Source organism: Arachis hypogaea, chromosome 3 (genome assembly GCF_003086295.3).
Source record: "Arachis hypogaea cultivar Tifrunner chromosome 3, arahy.Tifrunner.gnm2.J5K5, whole genome shotgun sequence".
In the NCBI taxonomy this organism is placed as follows: domain Eukaryota; kingdom Viridiplantae; phylum Streptophyta; class Magnoliopsida; order Fabales; family Fabaceae; genus Arachis; species Arachis hypogaea.
The window spans coordinates 74,874,789-74,890,774 of NC_092038.1; the positions used below are offsets into that span (position 1 = coordinate 74,874,789).

At 37.2% G+C, this 15,986-nt stretch overlaps 1 non-coding gene across 1 annotated transcript; it reads left to right on the forward strand.

Annotated features, from left to right (window-relative positions):
* Window positions 1-14,275: 14,275 nt before the first annotated feature.
* On the forward strand, window positions 14,276-14,382 carry LOC112792942 (small nucleolar RNA R71). The gene has a single exon (XR_003197658.1). It is a non-coding gene; the product is annotated as a small nucleolar RNA R71 (small nucleolar RNA).
* The last annotated feature ends 1,604 nt before the right edge of the window (window positions 14,383-15,986 follow it).

The following is a 15,986-nucleotide window of genomic DNA, read 5'->3' on the forward strand; positions in this document are numbered from 1 at the left end:
ATTACCTGAAATCATAGAAAAACACACAAACTCATAGTAAAGTCCAGAAATGTGAATTTAACATAAAAACTAATGAAAACATCCCTAAAAGTAGCTTGAACTTACTAAAAACTACCTAAAAACAATGCCAAAAAGCGTATAAATTATCCGCTCATCACAACACCAAACTTAAATTGTTGCTTGTCCCCAAGCAACTGAAAATCAATTAGGATAAAAAGAAGAGAATATACTATAAATCTCAAAATATCACTGAATATTAATTCTAATTAGATGAGCGGGACTTGTAGCTTTTTGCTTCTGAACAGTTTTGGCATCTCACTTTTTCCTTTGAAGTTTAGAATGATTGGCTTCTCTAGGAACTTAGAAGTTCAGATAGTGTTACTGATTCTCCTATTTAAGCATGTTAATTCTTGAACACAGCTACTTTCATGAGTCTTGGTTGTGGCCCTAAGCACTTTGTTTTCCAGTATTACCACCGGATACATAAATGCCACAGACATATAACTGGGTGAACCTTTTCAGATTGTGACTCAGCTTTGCTAGAGTCCCCAGTTAGTGGTGTCCAGAGCTCTTAAGCACACTCTTTTTGCTTTGGATCACGACTTTAATCACTCAGTCTCAAGCTTTTCACTTGGACCTTCATGACACAAGCACATGGTTAGGGACAACTTGATTTAGCCGCTTAGGCCTGGATTTTATTTCCTTGGGCCCTCCTATCCATTGATGCTCAAAGCCTTGGATTCTTTTTTACCCTTGCCTTTTGGTTTTAAGGGCTATTGGCTTTTTCTGCTTGCTTTTTCTTTTTCTTTCTATTTTTTTTGCCAGTTTTATTTTTTCGCAAGCCTTTGCTTTTTCACTGCTTTTTCTTGGTTCAAGAGTCAATTTTATGATTTTTCAGATCATCAATAACATTTCTCTTTGTTCATCATTCTTTCAAGAGCCAACAATTTTAACATTCATAAACAACAAGATAAAAAATATGCACTGTTTAAGCATTCATTCAGAAAACAAAAAGTATTGTCACCACATCAATATAATTAAATTAAATTCAAGGACAATTTTCGAAATTTATGTACTTCTTGTTCTTTTGAATTAAAAATATTTTTTTTATTTAAGAGAGGTGAAGGATTTATAGAAATTATTCATAGCTTTAAGACATAGTTACTACATACTAATGATTATGAAGTAGAGACACAAAATATAGATAGACATAAAGGATAAAAACCGAAAAAGCAGAGAAATAAGAACAAGGAATGAGTCCACCTTAGTGAGGGTGGCGCCCTCTTGAAGAACCAATGGTGCTTTTTGAGCTCCTTTATGTCTCTTCCTTGCTTCTGTTGCATGATCCCTAGTGATTTTGGTGTTCCTACCCTTAGTTGCTTCCAATAATTATGTGGAGGAACATGTATCCCCTGAGGTATCTCAGGGATTTCTTGATGAGGGAATTTCTCATGCTCTCTTGATGTGCAGTCAAATGCTCTTCTACTGAGTTATGGACCCTTGAGATGAATATCTCCATCTCCCATGACTTGGAGGTGGAAGCTTTTTGTCTTCTCTTTTCTCTTTTTTTTTCTTTTTTTTTTTTTGAGGTTTCTCTGAATTGTTGATTTTTAGTTTCTCTTGACTTCCTCTTCAGAGTCTTTTCAGGTTCAGGATCAGCTTCAACAAGAGTGCCTTTTTCCTTGTTCCTGCTCATATGAAAGAGAAGAGGAAAAGAAAAGGAAGAGGAATCCTCTATGTCACAGTAAAGAAAATCCTTATTATTAGTAGAAGAAGAAAGGGGATAATGGAAGGAGAGGGATGAATAGTCTGTATAAAGAGTAAGGATAGGGGAGGTGATAAGAGATGAAGAGAAGTGTTAGTAAATAAATAAATAAATAGAAGAAGATGAGAGAGGGATTTTCGAAAATATTTTTGAAAAGGAGTTAGTAATTTCGAAAATTAAACATGAATTAAAATTAAAATTAAAATTTGAAACAATTAGTTAATTAAAAAGAATTTTTGAAAAAGAGGGAGGTATTTTCAAAAATTAGAGAGGGAAAAGTAGTTAGGTGGTTTTAAAAAAGATAAGAAACTAACAAAAAGTTAATTAGTTAGTTGAAAAAGATATTAAAATCAAATTTGAAAAGATAAGAAGATAAGAAGTTAGATAAGATATTTTAAAATCAAATTTTTGAAAAAGATAAAATTTTGAAAAATATATGATATAAAGATAAGATAAAAAGATAATATAGAAAAAAAATATGATTGAAAAAGATTTTAATTTTAAAATTAAAATTTAATTACTTCACTAACAAGAAACTACAAGATAAAATTCTAGAATTTAAAGATTGAACCTTTCTTAACAAGAAAGTAACAATCTTCAAATTTTTGAACCAATCACATTAATTGTTGGTGAATTTTCGAAAATTTGATATAAAGATAAGAAAAAGATTTTGAAAATATTTTGAAAAATATTTTATTTTTTTTAAATTTTCGAAAAAAAAGGAAAAAAATTGGAAAAGATATGATTTTTGAAAAAGATTTTGAAAAGATAAGATTTTTAAAATTTGAAAATTTGACTTGACTTGTAAGAAACAACTAATTTTGAAAATTTTTTACTAAGTCAACTCAAATTTTTGAAATTTTGAGAGAAAAAAGGAAAAGATTTTTTTTATTTTTGAATTTTTAATTATGAGAGAGAAAAACACAATTATGACCCAAAACATAAAAATTTTGGATCAAAACACATGATGCATGCAAGAACACTATGAATGTCAAGATGAACACCAAGAGCACTTTGAAGATCATGATGAACATCAAGAACATAATTTTGAAAAATTTTTTATGCAAAGAAAACATGCAAGACACCAAACTTAGAAATCTTTAATGCATGGACTCTAACAAACGAAAAATGCATATGAAAAACAACAAACAACACAAAACAAGAAATCATCAAGATCAAACAAGAGGATTTACCAAGAACATCTTGAAGATCATGAAGAACAGTATGAATGCATGAATTTTCGAAAAATGCAAGAAAAAATTTTTTAAAGCATGCAATTGACACCAAACTTAAAAATTGACTCAAGACTCAAACAAGAAACACAAAATATTTTTGGTTTTTTTATGATTTTATGATTTTTTTGTATTTTTATTATTTTTTTCGAAAATATACCTTAGAAAAACGAAAATAATAATAAAAAAATATTTTTGAAAGATTTTTGAAAACTTTTTGAAAAGAAAATTACCTAATATGAGCAACAAGATGAACGTCAGTTGTCCATACTCGAACAATCCCCGGCAACGGCGCCAAAAACTTGGTGGACGAAATTGTGATCACATCAATGAAGTATTCTTTGTTGTTGTATGGAATCATTATTATGGCACTTATGTGTGGACACAACTCCATTCAACTAACCAGCAAGTGTACTGGGTCGTCCAAGTAATAAACCTTACGTGAGTAAGGGTCGATCCCACAGAGATTGTTGGTATGAAGCAAGCTATGGTCACCTTGTAAATCTCAGTTAAGCAGATTAAATGGTTATGGGTTTCGAAAATTAATAATAAATAGAAAATAAAAAGGGATACAAATACTTATGTAAATCAATAGTGGGAATTTCAGATAAGCGTGTGGAGATGCTAGAACCCTTTCTTATCTCTATTTTCTTATTACATTCATCCAATCCTTCTTACTCCTTTCCATGGCAAGCTGTATGTAGGGCATCACCATCATCAATGGCTACTTTCAATCCTCTCGGGAAAATGGTCCTATGCGCTGTCACTGCACGGCTAATCGTTTGGAGGCATCACACTTGACAGTGGCTACATCCCATCCTCTTAGTGAAAATGGTCCAAATGCTCTGTCACAGCACGGCTAATCATCTGTCGGTTCTCAATCAGGTTGGAATAGAATCCATTGATTCTTTTGCGTCTGTCACGAACGCCCAGCCTTCAGGAGTTTGAAGCTCGTCACAGTCATTCAATACCGGAATCCTACTCGGAATACCACAGACAAGGTTAGACTTTCCGGATTCCCGGGATCCTACTCGGAATACCACAGACAAGGTTAGACTTTCCGGATCTCCATGAATGCCGCCATCTATCTAGCTTATACCACGAAGATTCTATTGGGGAATCTAAGAGATATGCGCCCGGCCTAAGGTAGAACGGAAGTGGTTGTCAGTCACGTGCGTTCATAGGTGAGAATGATGATGAGTGTCACGGATCATCACATTCATCAAGTTGAAGTGCAACGTATATCTTGGAATAAGAATAAAAGAGAATTGAATAGAAAGTAATAGTAATTGTATTAAAACTTGAGGTACAGCAGAGCTTCACACCCTTAATCTATGGTGTGCAGAAACTCCACCGTTGAAAATACATAAGTGAAAGATTCAGGTATGGCCGAATGGCCAGCCCCCTGAATGATCAAAAGACCGAATGGTCAAAAGATGTATAATACAATAGTTAAATATCCTACATGAGTAAGTAATTGATGCATAAATTCACTTCTGGGGCCCACTTGGTGTATGTTTGGGCTGAGCTTGATCTATCCACGAGCTGAGGCTTTTCTTGGAGTTGAACGCCAAGTTATAACGTGTTTTGGGCGTTCAACTCCAGATCATGACGTGTTTCTGGCGTTTAACTCCAGACAGCAGCATGTACTTGGCGTTCAACACCAAGTTACGTCATCAATTTCCGAATAAAGTATGGACTATTATATATTGCTGGAAAGCTCTGGATGTCTACTTTCCAACGCCGTTAACGGCGCGCCATTTAAAGTTCTGTAGCTCCAGAAAATCCATTTCGAGTGCAGGGAGGTCAGATTCCAACAGCATCAGCAGTCCTTTTGTCAGCCTTTTTCAGAGTTTTGCTCAAGTCCCTCAATTTCAGCCAGAAATTACCTGAAATCACAGAAAAACACACAAAGTCATAGTAAAGTCCAGAAATGTGAATTTAACATAAAAACTAATGAAAACATCCCTAAAATTAGCTTGAACTTACTAAAAACTACCTAAAAACAATGCCAAAAAGCGTATAAATTATCCGCTCATCAGTGCATCAAGAAAGGATTGGTCAAAGAAGCTGGATGATGCTCTTTGGGCATACAGAACAGCATTCAAAACACCACTTGGAATGTCCCCATATCAGCTGGTGTATGGTAAAGCCTGTCACTTACCACAAGAGCTAGAACACAAAGCTTTTTGGGCTATCAAGATACTAAATTTTGATAGCATTGCTGCTGGTGCAAAGAGAATCTTGCAGCTGCAAGAGATGGAGGAATTCAGGTCACAAGCCTATGAGAATACCAAGATGTACAAGGAGAAGGCAAAGAGAAGACATGACTCACATCTTGCACCCAGAAGTTTCGAAAGAGGGCAGCGAGTGCTCCTATACAATTCCAAATTAAGACTGTTCCCAGAAAAACTCAAATCAAGGTGGTCCGGGCCCTTTCTTGTCACAAAGGTCTCGTCGTACGGGCACGTAGAAGTCATGGATGAAGGGTCAGAAAGGACTTTTACAGTGAATGGACAAAGACTCAAGCATTATCTGGGCAACATGGGGGAAAACCCCAGAATGAAATACCATCTCAAGTGAGTGAGGACTCATCGAGCTAGCGACGATAAAAAAAAGCGCTTTGTTGGGAGGCAACCCAACCTCTGGTAGTCATTTTAATCTTCATTTCAATAAAAATCACAAGTTGTTTCCCCTGTATTGCAAGGAGCTAAGTTTGGTTTTTTACACCAGAACAATCAAAAGAGACAGTGTAATTCTAAGTTTGGTGTTCCACCAAAAGGACATTTAGTTAGAATCACACCTGCTCCCAAAACACATTGCTAGCTCTAACCAATTGAGGGAAACCACTTAGATGTAGTTAGACTTTAGTTAATCATTGTTCTGTTAACAACAAGATATGAGTTATCAGCGTATGTGCAAGATTGTGTATTAAACAAGGAACTAAGTTTGGTGTTCACACGCCAAATCAAGTTCATAAGACACAAGCACATGCAAGCTAATTATTCCTCAAGTGCTTTGGGAACAAGCAACTTCCAATAACTTTACAGGAACCTTATGGTGCCCCTTCGCTCAAGGAAGCAAAGAGCAAGAGGAGAACGAAAAGAAGGCGATTAGAAGTTGTCACCTGAAGGTTGTATTGTCACTTAATTCCATATATTTACAGTTTGAACATTGGAAGCTCAAATGCAATCTTGATTAATGATTACCAGTGAGGCCTAAACATGTTTTTTTTTTACTCTACCTTGTTGTTGAGCATGGTCTGTGATTCTGGTTTAAGTGTCACTGCATCTTTCCCTTATTTACTTGTAAGCTTGTCTATTTGTTTGAAGAAGGGAATGTTTTATGTTTTAAAAGAGCAGAGTAGGGCTCATAATGTGGAAGTGCATTCATGAATCTTTGAGGGTAGTCATAAGTTAGCTAAGTTGGTTCAACCACAAGGTTAGGATGACATCTATCTATCCTGAATGCTTTACTTTTGATATACCCATGAGATTAAGATAACAACAAGATCCTAATAAGAGAAAAGGGAAAGAACTATGGAAGTGAAAAACAAAAGAAAAAGAGTAAGCAATAAGGCTAGGCACCAATGGTTTACCCTAAGACATGTGTCTGTGGTGCTCCTGTGTAAGGGATCTACTTGGATGAATAAGCTCTTTGGGGTGCTTCATCACCTGGTAACTTGGGTTAATTAACCCGGGATTATCAGCTGAAAATCCACTATCAAGAGTAACCCTCATCACAGAGCATTTAGTAACCCAAAGAGGTGCTGGACACCAAGGTCTGAAGGAAAGAAAATAAAGAAACTATATGCCTGTGGTGTGTATGTATGGGGGTGAGACTTGAGCAAGTAAGTCCTCAGGGGTGCTTCAACACCTAGCACCTTGAACCAACTGGTTCGGGAGTGTTGGCTAAAAGCTTATCCTAAAGAGTTGCCCCCTTACAAAATACTTAGCCTAAAAACACAAATAAGCCCTTGAAATAACAATAAAAGGATCAATAAATAAAGGTCTCATGGGATATAACAAAGTGAGTATTTTAGGAGATGATAAAGGTCTGAAAGACAGTAGTGGAATGAACCTAAGTTGCTATGCATGAAACCACCATAAAATCAGTAATATGACTTCCACAAGAATGACTCATTTCTCTGGATATTCCATTCATCATTCTCTTGTTCCAGTACTTGCTTAGGGACAAGCAAGCTTTAAGTTTGGTGTTGTGATGCCAGGGCATTTTGGCCAGTTTCACTGACCTTTTCTTTACTGTTTTTAGGTAATTTCATGCATTTTCTTAGGAAATAAGTTAGTTTTGGGCAAATATTCACTCAGACCTTGATTCAAGCATACATTGTGCATTTTACATTATTTCATGAGGATTTTGCATGATTTTAATGAAAAAATTGTATATTGCATTACCCATGACGTGGATTAGAACTTTGATGCACTCAATTGCTTGATTTCAGGACCAAAGGAAGCAAGGAATGGGAGGTAACTTGCAAAGTTAAGGAGAAAAGTGATTGCCAAAAATACTCTCAAAAGCCATCATTGCCCACGTTAAAGAGTCACGTTAACTAAGTTAATGTGAACTCTAACGTAGAGAAGAGAAGTTGAGCCAACGTTAGTGACACTTAACATTGTCACTAACTTAGGCAATTGCTCACAAATGGCCAACATGGTCTCTAACAATAAAGGGGGAAGAGAAGCCAACGTTAGTGACACTTAACATTGTCACTAACGTTGGCCTAAGATGCAAAGAGCCACGTTAACTCCCACGTTAACTTGGTTAACGTGGGAGCTAATGTAAGAGATGGAGAGTTGTCGACAACGTTAGTGACACTCAACATTGTCACTAACGTTGGAGCAACCACACAAACCCCAAGAGCCACGTTAACCTCCACGTTAACTTGGTTAACGTGGAAGCTAACGATGAGGAATGAAGAATGAGCCAACGTTAGTGACACTCAACATTGTCACTAACGTTGGGATGGCTAAGAATGGCCACGTTAGAAGCCACGTTAACCCAGTTAACGTGGACTCTAACGTGAGACCTAGGGGCACACTTGAACGTTAGTGACAATGTTGAGTGTCACTAACGTTCTCGAAGGTTGGCAAAAGCCACGTTAGAAGCCACGTTAACCTAGTTAACGTGAGCTTTAACGTGAAGCAAGAAGGGGCACACTTGAACGTTAGTGACAATGTTGAGTGTCACTTACGTTCTCGAAGGCTAGCAAGGCAAAGTTAAAAGCCACGTTAACCCAGTTAACGTGGGCTTTAACGTGAGGCAAAGGGGTGCATGGCAACGTTAGTGACAATGTTAAGTGTCACTAATGTTCTCGAACTTGTATTTTCATTAAATGTTAAACACCTCTAACGTCTTGAGCTAAAGTCTCTGCCCACTTCACATTTTCTCTCTGCAAGTAAGCCAAGCCCAATTGAAGAAAGGAACTACTTCAAGCTCAAAGATCCAGAGGCCCAAGACTTGAAGAGCTAACTAGAAGCTGAGAAGAGTAGTATATATAGGAGTAGTTTTGAAGTAGAGAGAGCTTTTGGGAGAGGAGCGAGGAAAGAGAACTACTCTTTGTATTTACTTTCTTGGCACTTCTAGCTTTATCATGTATTCTCCATCTTTGATTTTGATTTCTAGAGCTATGAACAACTAAACCCCTTTCATTGGGTTAGGGAGCTCTGTTGTAATTTGATGGATCAATACTAATTTTCTTATTCTTCTTCTATCTTTCCTTTTGATTTTACTTGAAAGCTTTCGATCTTTATCCAATTGGATAGTTATCTTGAAAAAGAAGCTATTCAAATATGGATCTCTTCGGATCCTTGAAAGAGGAATGAAGAGATTAGCTAGAAATGCTTTCTCATGCTGGACCAAATTGAGTGTGGATGGGTATGTGGCTATAATCCTCTAAGCATTTAATTTGGGAAGTGCATGTGGTATAATCAGTGACCACACTTCATCTCTTCTCACGAGCAATTGACCAAGGAATTGGCTATTGATCAAGATTTGAGAGATTGAATTGCAAGAAATTGTGATTCAATCACTTAAGATTGCCAAGGAGATCAATGAGTGCATTGATTGAGGAAGAGATGAAAATGAAATTGATCCGGAGAATGCAACATCTCCTAAGCCCAATGAACTCCCCATTTCTGATCTTACCCATTCTCTTTATTTTCTGCAATTTACTTTTATGAGCAATTCCCCCATTCCCATTTACAATTCTGCTATTTACTTTCAGTCATTTACTTTCTCGCCATTTTAATTTCTGCAATTATCAACTCTATTCATGGATTCGCTCAACTAGATCATTCCTCTAATTAAAGTTGCTTGATCAATCAATCCCTGTGGGATTTGACCTCACTCTATTGTGAGTTTTTACTTGACGACAAATTCGGTACACTTGCCGAATGGGAATTTGTTGAGAGACAAGTTTTACCCCGATCAAAGCTACTTAACAACTGTTTAGTTTTTAGTTCGAAGTCTGTTCTCTAGTGCATAGCTTGCTTTTCTAGTTTATAGTGTGTTTTCTTACTAAGAGCACATGTGTTTTTTTGCATATGAACAAACTGCTATATAAGGCAAGGAACTAAGTTTGGTGTTCGCACACCAATCTAAGTTTAAGAGCCCACAAACATACATGCATGCTAACCATTTTAGAGTGCTTGGGGAACAAGCAACTTTCAAAGTTTATTGTAGGCAGTCACTTGAATCTAAGAAGGGATTAAGCACCATCAACCAAAGAGACAAAGAGGGATACAAAGATCAACATTGGCGCTGAGAAGGAGTGAAGCAAGTGAACTCCAACAGGTTGTATTGTTAAGTGACTGTCTTTTATTCAAAACTGTTATGATTGGAAGTGATATTGTGTCCCTGTTCAGTATAATTTCCTTGTAGTTCAATAACTAAGATGTTTGGTATATCATAGCACCATACACTTGAAAATTGCTTGCACTTAAGGATTGGAAAAATATAAATAGAAAACATTTCTTTGAAGAGAAGGATTGAAGAATCAAAAATTCATCTTGAGGTAAGCAAAAGATTAAGTGAAGTGGTGGTTCTGGTTGTATGAATGTGTATTGAGGTTGCATGTTTGTGAAAACCTGCATGGGAGCTCAGAGGCAGGAAATAGAGTTCAAAGAAGTATTGTGGAGATTCTCAAACATCTTTTGATCCAAGAAGCAGCAAAAGAAAACAAAATAAATAAATAAATAAATAAAAAGAACATGGCCCAAGGCTCTGAGCATCAATTACTAGGTAAAAAAAAAGAAACAAGAACTCAAAGAGTTACTAGCCTAGTAAATGCTTGTGGTCGAATTGTGTCAAAGAGAAAGGCTTGAGCAAGTAAATCCTCAGGGGTGCTTTAACACCTAATACCTTAAAACCAACTGGTTTTGGAGTATTGATTGAAAGCTTATCTAAAGAGCCGCTTTGAGACATGACACTTAGAGTCAAGGCCAAGACACAGAAATCATAAACTGCTTCAAGGTGATTATCTATAAAGAGATCTCCACAGTATCATTTGGGTGAAATTCCTAAGACCTAAGACTTCCAAGATGTGGGGACTAGTAAACACTGAAGCCCTTGCATAAGCATATGATTCAGAGTTCACTCCACTGTCAATTAATCACTTCACTCACAGGGCATTACATGTCATTCTTCAATCCATTCTAATTTGACAGAAATTTTGAGCTTAAATTCTTTTCTTGCTTGGGGACAAGCAAGTTTTAAGTTTGGTGTTGTGATGACAAGTCATCTTAGCCTAGTTTCACTAGTCTTTTTCCTTTGTTTTCATTTAGTTTTGTGCACTTTCTTAAGCCATGAGTAAGCCAATTGGGTTGAAATTCATGTTTCCTTTGATTCAATCAACCATGGATAAATTGATGCATTTTCATGAGTTTTTGCACCATAATTGCTCACATGACAAGAAGAAGAATAACTCTCATGATTATGGCATAGCTTTGATACAATTGTTGATTGATGATAGGTGAAATAAAGCTTGGAAGAAGGTTGCAAGAATAGGCTTGAAAAGAGGGATTCACGTTTGAGCTAACGTTTGACTCAAACGTTAACTCAAACGTGAGAAGCAGATCAAGAAAGCCTAGGGAAGCCTCAACATTTGCACCAACGGTTGCCTCAAACGTTGAGGCAAATGTTGGTTGAAAGAAAGCAAGGGAGGAAGGCAACGTTTGCGCCAACGTTTGCCTCAAACGTGAGGTCAAACGTTGGCGCCAAAATGAAGGAAAATGGCATCCTGGAAGCATGCAACGTTTGCGCCAACGTTTGCCTCAAACGTGAGGTCAAATGTTGGCTATATCTTAGCAAGGAAGAGACCCCTGATTGATGATGATTGATGAGCCACGTTTGCGCCAACGTTTGCCTCAAACATTGGGCCAAACGTTGGCCAAAAAGGGAGCATGGGGGAGCCACATTTGAGCTCACATTTGACCTCAAACGTTGACCCAAACGTGGATGACAACATTTTGGGCCTAGCTGCATAATTGTTCACATGGCACGTTTGAGTCAACGTTTGCCTCAAACGTTAGCTCAAACGTGAAAGCTACAAGGCCCGGTTCAAGAATTGATTTCTTCCCAACACCAAGAGCAAGCAACAGAGGCATGATTCAACCCAATTCCATCAAGGCCAAGGCCCAAATCAAGGCTTAATGATCATTTGAAGAAAGTGTATAAATAGCTTAGGATTTGAAGTTTTTGGGGAGCTTTTCTTTTTGGAGCTTTCTTCTTAGAATTTTTAGAGAGCTTTTCTTTTTGGAGCTTTCTTCTTAGAATTTTTAGAGAGCTTTTCTTTTAGAATTTTCATAGTGCTTACAGAGGAGAGCTTACTTGGCATTTTAGAGAGTTTCTGGGAGGAGAATTGAATTCTCTTCCTCTGGGTTTTATTGTTTTCTTTACTGCAAAGCTTTACTTGAGTCTTGGGTGTTGAGAATTAAGGAAATTCTGTCTCAATCTCACCTTGAGATCTCTCTCTGTTTTGAGCTACTGCACATTTGAGAAATTGATATTTGAATTCCTTTATTCCACTGCTTAATCTTCAATTCTCTTGCAATTGTTTTCAGAACTTGGATCTAGGAAGGCATTGAGATCTAGACTTAGTTATCTAGTCTCTTGAGTCCTGAGATCTAGAATTTTCATTTTAAACTTCACTGTTTAATTGCTACACCAAGCTGATTTTCATTTTCGTTTAAGATCTGGTTTAATTGAATCCATCTTCTACTCTTTTGTTTGTTGAATTTTTCTTTCCTTGGTTAATTTCTGCAATCCCATATCCCTAACCCATTTAAGTTTCTGCAATTTACATTTCTTGCAATTTAAGTTTCTGCAGTTTACATTACTTGCACTTTAAGATTCAGTTCTTTTTCTTTTTTTTTGTTCCCTTTAGTTTCCTGCAAATCACCCACTCCCCTTTATATTCTCTGCAATTTAATTCCTGTCAACACAATTTCACACAACCAACACTTGTTTGCTTGACTAAATCAACCACTAAACTAAAGTTGCTCAATCCTTCAATCCCTGTGGGATCGACCTCACTCCCGTGAGTTTTATTACTTGATGCGACCCGGTGCACTTGCCGGTGAGTTTTGTGTCGGATCGTTTTCCGCACATCACTCTGGTGGATAGCTCATGGCTTTGAATACATTGAATATCATTTCTCATCATGTAGCCTAAGGGTAAGTTCACCCTTTTGGACATCAATGATGGCTCCAGCAGTATCTAGAAATGGCTTTCCCAAAATTATTGAAGCCTTAACTTCTTCCTCTATATCCAATACCACAAAGTCAACAGGGAAGATGAAGTCTTCCACTTTCACTAACAAGTCCTCTACTATTCCATGAGGGAATTTGAATGACCAATCTGCTTATTGGAGGGCCATTCATGTTGGTTTGGCTTCCTCAATCTTCATTCTTTTCATCATTGTTAAGGACATCAAATTTATACTAGCTCCCAAGTCACATAAGGCTTTTTTAACTATTATTTCCCCTAAGATGCAGGAAATTTGGAAGCTTCCTGGGTCCTTCAATTTTTGAGGCAGCTTGTGTTGGATGATAGCACTACATTCCTCAGTTAATACCACAGTTTCATCATTCCTCCAACTTCTCTTCTTGGTCATTAATTCTTTTAGAAACTTAGCATAAAGTGACATTTGTTCTAGTGCTTCTGCAAAGGGAATGTTGATATGAATTTTCTTGAAAATCTCCAAAAATTTGGAGAATTGGCTGTCCTTTACATTCTTCATTAGGCGCTGAGGGTAAGGAGCCTTTGGGACATATGGCCATAGAACTTCTTTCTCTTCTTATGGGTTGGGAGTAGGTACTTGTTCCTCTTCCTTAGCGTTTGAAATGCCCTCTTCCTTCCCTTCTTGAGTCTCCCTTGGATTCTCTTTCAATTCCTTTCCGCTTCTGAGGGTAATAGCTTTGCATTCCTCTTTTGAAATTGTCCTGGTGGCATTACTTGAATTGTGGCTAGGGGCTTGCTTGAACAAGTATTTGATTTGTGCTTCAAGTTTCTGAGTGGCAGCATCTTGGTTTTACAAATTGGATATTACTTCCTCCTGGAATTTCTTCATGTCTTTAAATTCCTTGCCAAGGTTTGCAAGCATAGCTTCCATCCTAGCCATTCTGTCATCATCATTTGGTGTTGATTGGTTGGAATTGGGGTGTTGAGAATGGTTGTTGTGCTTTTGGTATGGTGCCTGTGAATAAGTGTTTTGTGTGGTCTGGTATGGTCTTTGGTTAGAGTTTTGGTTAGTGGAGTTGTTATACTGGGTTGGATTGTGTGGTCTGTGGTCTTGACCTTGGTTTTGTTGGTTTCCTCATCCAAAGTTTGGGTGGTTTCTCCAACCAGAGTTATAGGTTTTAGAATATGGATCATTAGCTTGCCTAGATGAATTTCCAAGGTAATTAGCTTCCTCCCAATTAACTCCTTCTTCTGTTTCCAACTCTTTTTGAGGTGATGGTTGAGTGTGGATGGCGACAGCCTGATTCTTCTCCATTTGCTTGGTTATTCAGCCAGTTGCTTGGTGATCATCTTGTCTTGGGACAAGATTGCATCCATTTGGTTTAATTCCAAGACTCCCCTGTTGTTGCTTATGTCTGAGGCATAAAAATACTCATTGTCAGCCACTGTTTCTATAACATCAATGGCTTCTTCAATGGTCTTCTTCTTGTTAAGGGAACCTCCAAATGAGTGGTCCACAGCTTTCTTTGATTCATGATTTAGCCCTTCATAGGAGATATGAATTTGCACCCACTCATTAAACATATCAAGGGGGCATTTCCTTGTCAAATCCTTGAATCTCTCCCAGGCTTCATAAATTGTCTCACCATCTTGCTGTCTGAATGTCTGTACTTCAGTTCTCAGCCTGTTAACTTTTTGTAGAGGGTAGAACCTTATTAAGAATCTATTCACCACATCCTCCTAGGTTGTCAAGCTTTCCTTGGGAAATAATTCTAGCCATTTTGATGATTTGTCCCTCAAAGAAAATGGAAACAATAGCAATCTATAGGTGTCAGGATGAACATCATTAGATTTAACTGTGTCACATATCCTTTGGAATTTAGTGAGGTGCTCATTAGGGTCCTCTTGAGCATTTCCTCCAGAAGAACAGTTGTTCTGTACTAGAGTTATGAGCTGAGTCTTTAATTCGAAGTTATTAGCATGGATAGTTGGCTTTTGAATGTTGCTACCACAGTTTCTTGGGTTTGGATTGATGTATGATCCCAGAACTCTCCTCTCTTGTCCAGCAGCGTTGGCTCCAACTCTTCTGGCATGGTTATTCACCTCTCATTCATGATGGTTCTCCATATCATCCTCCATGGTTATATCCAAATCTTCCTCCTCTTCTTCTGCACCAATTGCCCTCTTTCCTCTTGCTTTCCTTCTCAACCTCAGGAAGGTTCATTCCGGTTCACTGTCAAAAGATGTTGATACCTCTCTTCTACCTGTCATAAAATGAACAAGTACAAGAAGAATCAAATCCAAAGTCCACTAAAATAGAGTATAGTTAGCTTGCTAGAAAGTAAAGAAGTAAGGTAAAATTGATGAAACACAACTAAAAATTGTAGAGAACAAAAATGAACAACTAAAATTAAAATTAAAAACAAAAGAAAAGTGCTCAATCTAGTTATCCCCCAATTTAATAATTGTCAATACAAAACCAACCCCCGGCAATGGCGCCACAAACTTGATTCACTCGGAAATTGTCTCTCAACAATTTCCTACCGGCAAGTATACCAAATTGTTGTCAAGTAAAAACTCACAGTAGAGTGAGGTTGAATCCACAGGGACTGGTTGGTTAATCAATATTAATTTGTGAATTATACTAGTTGAGCGAAATCAAATTTGGTTGAGAATTGCAAAAAGTAAATTTGGCAGGAAACTTAAATTACAAGAAATTAAATTATAGAAATTAAATTGCGTGAAATTTAATGACAGAAGCTTAAATTGCAAGAATCTAAATGGAAATGGAGAATTGGCATGAAATTAAAGAGCAGAATATAAAAGAATGGGTAGATCAGAGATGGGGATTCATTTGGTTTTGGGAGATACTGAACTCTCCGGATCAAATCATTTTCGTTTCTTCCTCAATCAATGCATTTATTGACATTGCTTGGCAATCTTAGATGATTGGATCCCAATGTCTTGGCTCACCAATCTCTCTAAGCATGAACAATTGCCCAATGTCATGATTTAATTGCTCATGGGAATAGTTGAAGTTCGGTTACTGATTATACCACACAAATTCAAAGTATTGGTAGGATTAAATGTCACAATATCCATCCAACCACCAATCTAATCCATTGTGAGAAAGAAATTCTAGCATGAATTCTTCATCCCTCTCTCAAGGATCCGAAGAATTCTAATTATGGATAGCTTCTCTCTCATGACAACTATCCAATTGAATTAAGACCGAAAGCTTGATGCCAGGGCATCTAGGCCAATTTCACTGACCTTTTCTTTACTGTTTT